The following is a 6,453-nucleotide window of genomic DNA, read 5'->3' as shown; positions in this document are numbered from 1 at the left end:
TTTCGTCCACGTCTTCACTCTTTGATATACAGCCAGTAAGCTGTTTGCTAGCTTGTTAGCACGGACATGTGGAAGAAGGTTAACAAGGGGAGAGATAACACCCCACCATAGCTGCATGCTACAGGCAGTAAATTGATTTTCTTGCTATGTATTTATACTAGGACAGAACGGTAGTCCAGTTTAACAGCCTTGTCAATCTAGTAAAAGTAGCTTGAATGTACTACATAAACGCACCTGACTCAGTCTACTCACTGCTTTTAGCTTGGTTAAGCTAGCTAGCTAAAGCTGTTTAAAGCAGTTATTTTAGATCGTACAATATGCCGTTTTCAGGAGAAATCCAAAAACCTACATGTGTCTACTACTATTTGCCAAAATTAATATTCTAGTGTGGCAAATCAACCTTTTATTGTTACTCTTAATATCATTTATATGCTGAAACAGACAACTATATGTTAATAGCAACAGTTGCAAGTGCATGAGGCTTTACAGAGTCTTTACCAAGTGTAAAAAGTCTGACTTCTTGACCATTAACGCTCTTTGCAGTTGAATTACTTGGGTTTTTAGGGAGAACCAATGAAATGTTTTTCACAGTGTATGAATTTACAAATGTATTGTACTGTAAATCTGTTTTCTGAATCCTATCATATCGGGGTCAAAACAAGGTTCAAATCAGTTGTTACAACCTATGTACAAGCAGGTTAATTGAAGTTATGATAAACTGAACAGCCCAAATATTTAGCTCATATGCCAAAAAAAAGCCCTTTCTCTGCTAATTTATTAGAACTGGATTGAACCCTGTTATGACCCAGCTGTGATGCCCATTGTTATATATTGCGATGAATCTTTTGCATATGATTCTGCACTGCCAAACACCTTCTCTGTCTGTCTCTCGTGCTCTTGTGGTAGTAACACACTATCTCTGGGTGTCTCTTTTAGCGTGGAGGTCTGTTTACTCTCACCTGCATCAATACAGAAGGAGGTATATTACTTCACAATATAAATCAGGAGCAGTTTAAAAGCATCCAAGGCACAACAAACTCTAAGTAAAAGCTATTTTTACCTGCAGTGGCTGGAGGCAGCAACCCTTTGGCTTTAATGAAATCCACTTTATGAGCTCCAAGAGATCCATGTGGATGTAGCCTGGCGTTGGTGTTGTCTTCAGTTTTTTATTTGATCGAGGAAGTGGACAGGAATTCAGCAACTCTGCAACACAATGCCCTGCAGCATGTTTGGCCTATGTTTTTATGACCATTACCATCAGCGTATTTTGAACCTATGTGAATCTGTCCAGTGAGTTTATTCCTTTGCTCCTGTCCAGTTTCTACCTATAAATCACTTGTAGTTTTTTGTGTTTATTTCCCACAATTCCCCCGTCTGTTTTTTAATGCAACCCAAGTGTAAACTGACCTCCTGCATCTGATTCTCTTTTTCTGCATATTTCTGGGAGCATAGCTCGTTCTAAATGGCTCAGTGTGTAGTAACGTGGTTCAAACTATTGATGAAGTGATTCTTGTAAATCAGTCAGTGAGACATTTCTTCTGAGTTTTGTGAATATCCTCTTCACTCTGAGAAAATTGTGTCTGTATTTGATACCTAAAAATGTAAGCACACAACCACTATTGTCTCTGAAGTCTAGTTCACTGGTTTCTAAATAGCTTTTTATATAGCAAAAAACTGTCCCTTTGTTTATCAAAGAACTTTATCTTTAAAAAACTGTATATTAAAATCCTAAATGTACAAGTACTGTTGTGTTGGTGTATTTTCTAGCACTGGCTATTTGTGTGAGATGTGTGCATTGATACAGTGCTTTCAGAAAGTCTTCAGTACTAAACATTATGCAAGGAGGAAACCAGGCACTGCTAATCATCTGACCAATACCATCCCAACAGGGAAGCATGGTGGTGGCAGCATCATGCTGTGGGGGTGTTTCAGCAGCAGGGACTAGGAGACTGATCAGGGTTGAGGGAAAGTTAAATGGAGCAAAGTACAGATATGTTTAATGAAAACCTGTTCTGCATTACTCACACCTCAGACTTGGACTAAGACTCACCTTCCAGTATTGGCAGTGACCCTAAACACACAGCCAAGACAACACATGAGCGGCTTATTCTGATGGAAATGCCAGTTTAGACTGGCTTCAACAGATGATTTTAAACCTGATTTTTGCAAGACAATCTGACTGCTGACCATAGATCTCAGACACCCCCTCTTGAAGACTGTTGATGTGAGAAGCCATCTCTGTCAGAATGGAAAAACATACAAAAACTTTTGAAATAAAATCAGATAAAACTTCTTTATAAGGTTAAAATAGGGTGAAGGTAAGGGTTAGAAAACAAAAAGTTAAAAGGCTGAAATCTGACCAGCAAAACCTAACTGTTCTGCTTACAGGATAAAATATTTTACTCCGTAAAAGCTAATGTAGTTAATGTTGCTTTGTTAGCTATGTAAGCTATATAGATAACATAGATACATCGCTAACATTACTAAGGCTAAGCTCAAAGAGCACATGGATATCTATACAAACAAATCTACAACATTTACTTTAATTATATATGGTTTGTAGCCACTTTGGCTTAAGCTACATTTACTAAAGCTATGTTTGCTAAAGCTCATGCTGCTTAAACTAACTTAGCTACATTGGCTTAAGTAGCAATGTTAACTATAGTTACTGTAGATATGTTAGTTTTAGCTAAAGCTAGCGGAGCTAAAGCAAGACACCATTCATAACTACTTATAAACTAAATTTTAATGCCAGATTAGACCTCTGCTCTTTCTCTGTTTTATTTATGAACTGTTGCATACTCTGTAATGTCTGCAATTTTATGAATGTAACTGCCAAACTCTGTTCATGAATTAAGTTGAGTAAAAAACTTTTAAATAATCTCTGCAAATTACAGCTCTTCTGTTCTGACAGAAACGGCATCTCACATTTACGATCTGCGAGAAGGGCCGTCTAAGATTTATGGTAATACAGACCTGTTTTGAGGGGAGAAGGAGGGCCATAGGTACTAAAATACATTTGCATTGTACGTAAAGCATGCATGCATGTTCTTTTAGGGCTTCTGTCATGTAGACTGTTGCTGTTTCCATTAGATTTTATATGATAGCCTCATTTGGGCTGTGTGCAGAGCTGATGCCATATTCTGGACACATTATTGCTGTTGGTGCCGTGGCTGTACAGTGTGCTTTTCTTGTTTTGGTAAAGATTTTGTAATTTTTTATGAACCATGCCTTAATTCTGAGCCAGAATTTTGTCCTCGATGTTCTTTCCTTTGGCAAGCATTATGTACCAAAGCACCTCTGCTGCTCTCAGATTTGGTTCAGTCTGTGTCAGTATAGATAAATCAGTCAGAGCAGTGATAATAGTGTCTGTCATTTACATGTCTGCTCTATAATAAAAGTCAGTTTTGTCTCAAACTTTATCAGTTTAAACCATTTGGTGGAACCAATTTTAGGTTTGAAAAGAAGCAGTGCTTCCAGTGCTGGATGTGGCACTGGTCCTAACAGAAGAAGCAGAGAATCATTTCCATAAATGTGGGGTCAGATGCATGTACAGTATTGCTTTAATCTTGTATCAAAGTCCAGATTCTTAACTAGAGAAATGAAAGCGTAACATTGTGAAAAACATTCTTAAGTCTGTTCCTCCATGGAAACGAGTCTCAGTAGGTGTCCTCATGTCCTGATTTCTTTAAGATCCTCCTGTGTCTTCATTTTTCTTCCTCTTCACATTTAAAATATTCATCAGCCATGTATCACTGTTCTCCCAACACATCCTACACACCCTCTCCTTTTCTGTTTCATCCAAAATATTATACAACCATGACTACGTCCTGGCTCTGTGATTGTGATACAGAGCAGAACTGTTTATTCCTCCTGAAACAGAATAAGATGTCATGTTGTAACACCCAGAAAATGCCAGAAATCTCCTGCAATCTCCAAAGATGTCATACTGGGTTCCCTCAGAGGACAGCGCTCACTCCCACTGTGTTGAGGAGGTGGTCTCTTTCATGTCTCTGTCGCTTGCTCTGTCCTATGTTAAGACAGAATGTGAGAGTTGGAGCAGTGCAGGGGGGGAGTGAGGAAAACACAGGCCAGAGGAGGAACAGAGATGTAGTAGGCTATGCCTGATCTTTACTTACATAGGGTGCACAAATTAACCACACTAGAAAAAAGGGCAGTTTTGAACATTAAATAACCCATAATAAGAACCATTTAAACATTTAAAAATCCTGTTCTTTTGCACTTGAAAACTAAGATTGTTGTCTTCTATCATTATCAAGTTGTACTTTTATTGCTGAAGTAGTGGCTGGAGCCTATCCTAGCTGGCATTGTGCGAGAGGTGGGGTACACCCTGGACTGGTCAGTCTTGCTTTCAGATGAAAGTAAATTTTGCATTTCATTTGGAAATCAAGGCCCCAGTCTGGAGAAGCACAAAATCCAGGGTGCTCGAGGTCCAGTGTTTTCAGTTTCCACACTCAGTGATGGTCAGCCATTTACCAGGAGATTTTAGAGCACTTCATGCTTCCATCTGCTGAGAAGCTTTATGTAAATATTGATTTCCTTTTCCAGCAGGACTTGGCACCTGCCCACAGCGAGGACAGAACTACCAGAAACTGGTTTGATGACCATGGTATTTCTGTGTTTGATTGGCCAGCCAACTGTCCTGACCTGAATCCCAGAGAGAATCTCTGGGGTATTGTCAGGGGAAGATGAGAGACACCAGACTCAACAATACAGAACAGCTTAAGGCTGCTTTCAGGGCAACCTGGGCTTGTAACACCCCAGCAGTGCCATGGACTGATCGCCTCAATGTCACATTGCATAGATGCAGCAATTTATGCAAAACGGACTTTGTCTCTTCTTCGAAGGTCAACAAAAGGTCAAGAGATAGGCTAATGGCATGGGGGCTTTCCTCCATTCAGATTGTAGCATTTTTTTAATTTGAGGGGATTTCTCCTGAGTGGGCGTGGCCTCAGCTCTTTTTTCTCAGAATTCTGACTTGAATCTCAGAATTCTGACTTTTTTCTCATGAGTAAAAAACATTTTGCATCTCAAAATGTAATTTTTTTTCAGTGGCCCTTATCCTCTTCTATAGTGAGTTGATGTGGCATCACGGCAGGAAATGTGCAATGTCAAAAGAGAAACCTGCACAAAATCAGACATTACAATCCAGTTTTTCCCTTCTACATGTAAATGTTTCTAATCTCTACACTGGAAAGAGTTTTCTAAATGGTGGATTTTCAGTGACCTGGAACACTGCGATCAGAATGCACAGGAATCTTCTAAAATACCCAACTACCTGTGGACGAGACCTGTGAGTACTCCTGCTTCCTCCAACACTCCAAAGCTCCTAAGGTTAACTGCTGACTCATAGTCTATTGGTGTGAATGTCAGCGTGACTGTTTGTTTGTCTGTGACTGACTGTCGACCAGTCCAGGGTGCACCCCCCCTCTCGCCCAGTGACAGATGGGAATTGGCTCCAACCTCCTGCCATCCTGAAAATGATAAGCAGTATAGATAATGGACTGATTGTCAGACATCATGGTATTAAAACAAACAGTTTTTGCATAACCATTATGTGGCAAGTAATATTTATAGTTCATTACTGTCACATCAGTGTCTCACGAGGCACTTTGAATCAAATCTTTGTGTTATTTGTCTCTCAGATAGAAATGAGTAAGCCCAATTATGAAGCGTCTGATGAAAAAAGAGGAATTGTTCACTTTGAAAAGCATCGCAACTGAAGCTTTTATCAGTTCTCCCTCCTATCTCCTCTCTCCTGTCGCAAAAGCAGGACTGTGTGTCTGTGTGTGTGTTGCACGGTATCTCATCCCAAAAAAGCTGACAGGCAGTGTGCCACTCATCTCTGTAATTTCCCCAAAACAGTTGGCCTCCCGCCTGTGCACTCAATCAGCCTCAATCAGCCACAGACTTGCTAAAGTGTCTGCAGCCCAGACAGTGACTGTCTTTGTGTTTCTTCTTCCTGTGATTCTCCTCCCATTTTAGCCTTCTATTGTAACAAAGTCTACCTCTGATCAAATGCAGAGACACTGATCCACTTTTTTCACCATCACTTTTTAATCTCTTTTATTGTGTTTCTATTTTTAGACTCTGACGGACCAGTTTATTTTAGCATCATAACAATGCAGCAGTATGGAACCAGTATTCACAAGGCAAGGACAGCTTTGAATGTTTGGTTTACACTTTATTTCTGTAAAAAATATATATATAATAAATATGAGTGGCAACATACCACTACATCTTGCAAAAAAAGGGGTCACCGTTGTTTACAAGGGGTTCAAACTGTGGCAGCATGGCATTACAGTCAAGACAGAACCTGATCTGAATTATGGGCATGAACGGATTTTAAAAATATCGTAACTGACTTGTAAATCTGTTACCAACCCTGCAACAATGTTGGTCAGACCAGCATTTTTTGTGTTTTGCTGCTGG

Source organism: Cheilinus undulatus, linkage group 23 (assembly GCF_018320785.1).
Source record: "Cheilinus undulatus linkage group 23, ASM1832078v1, whole genome shotgun sequence".
In the NCBI taxonomy this organism is placed as follows: Eukaryota; Metazoa; Chordata; class Actinopteri; order Labriformes; family Labridae; genus Cheilinus; species Cheilinus undulatus.
This window is presented reverse-complemented; position numbering follows the sequence as displayed.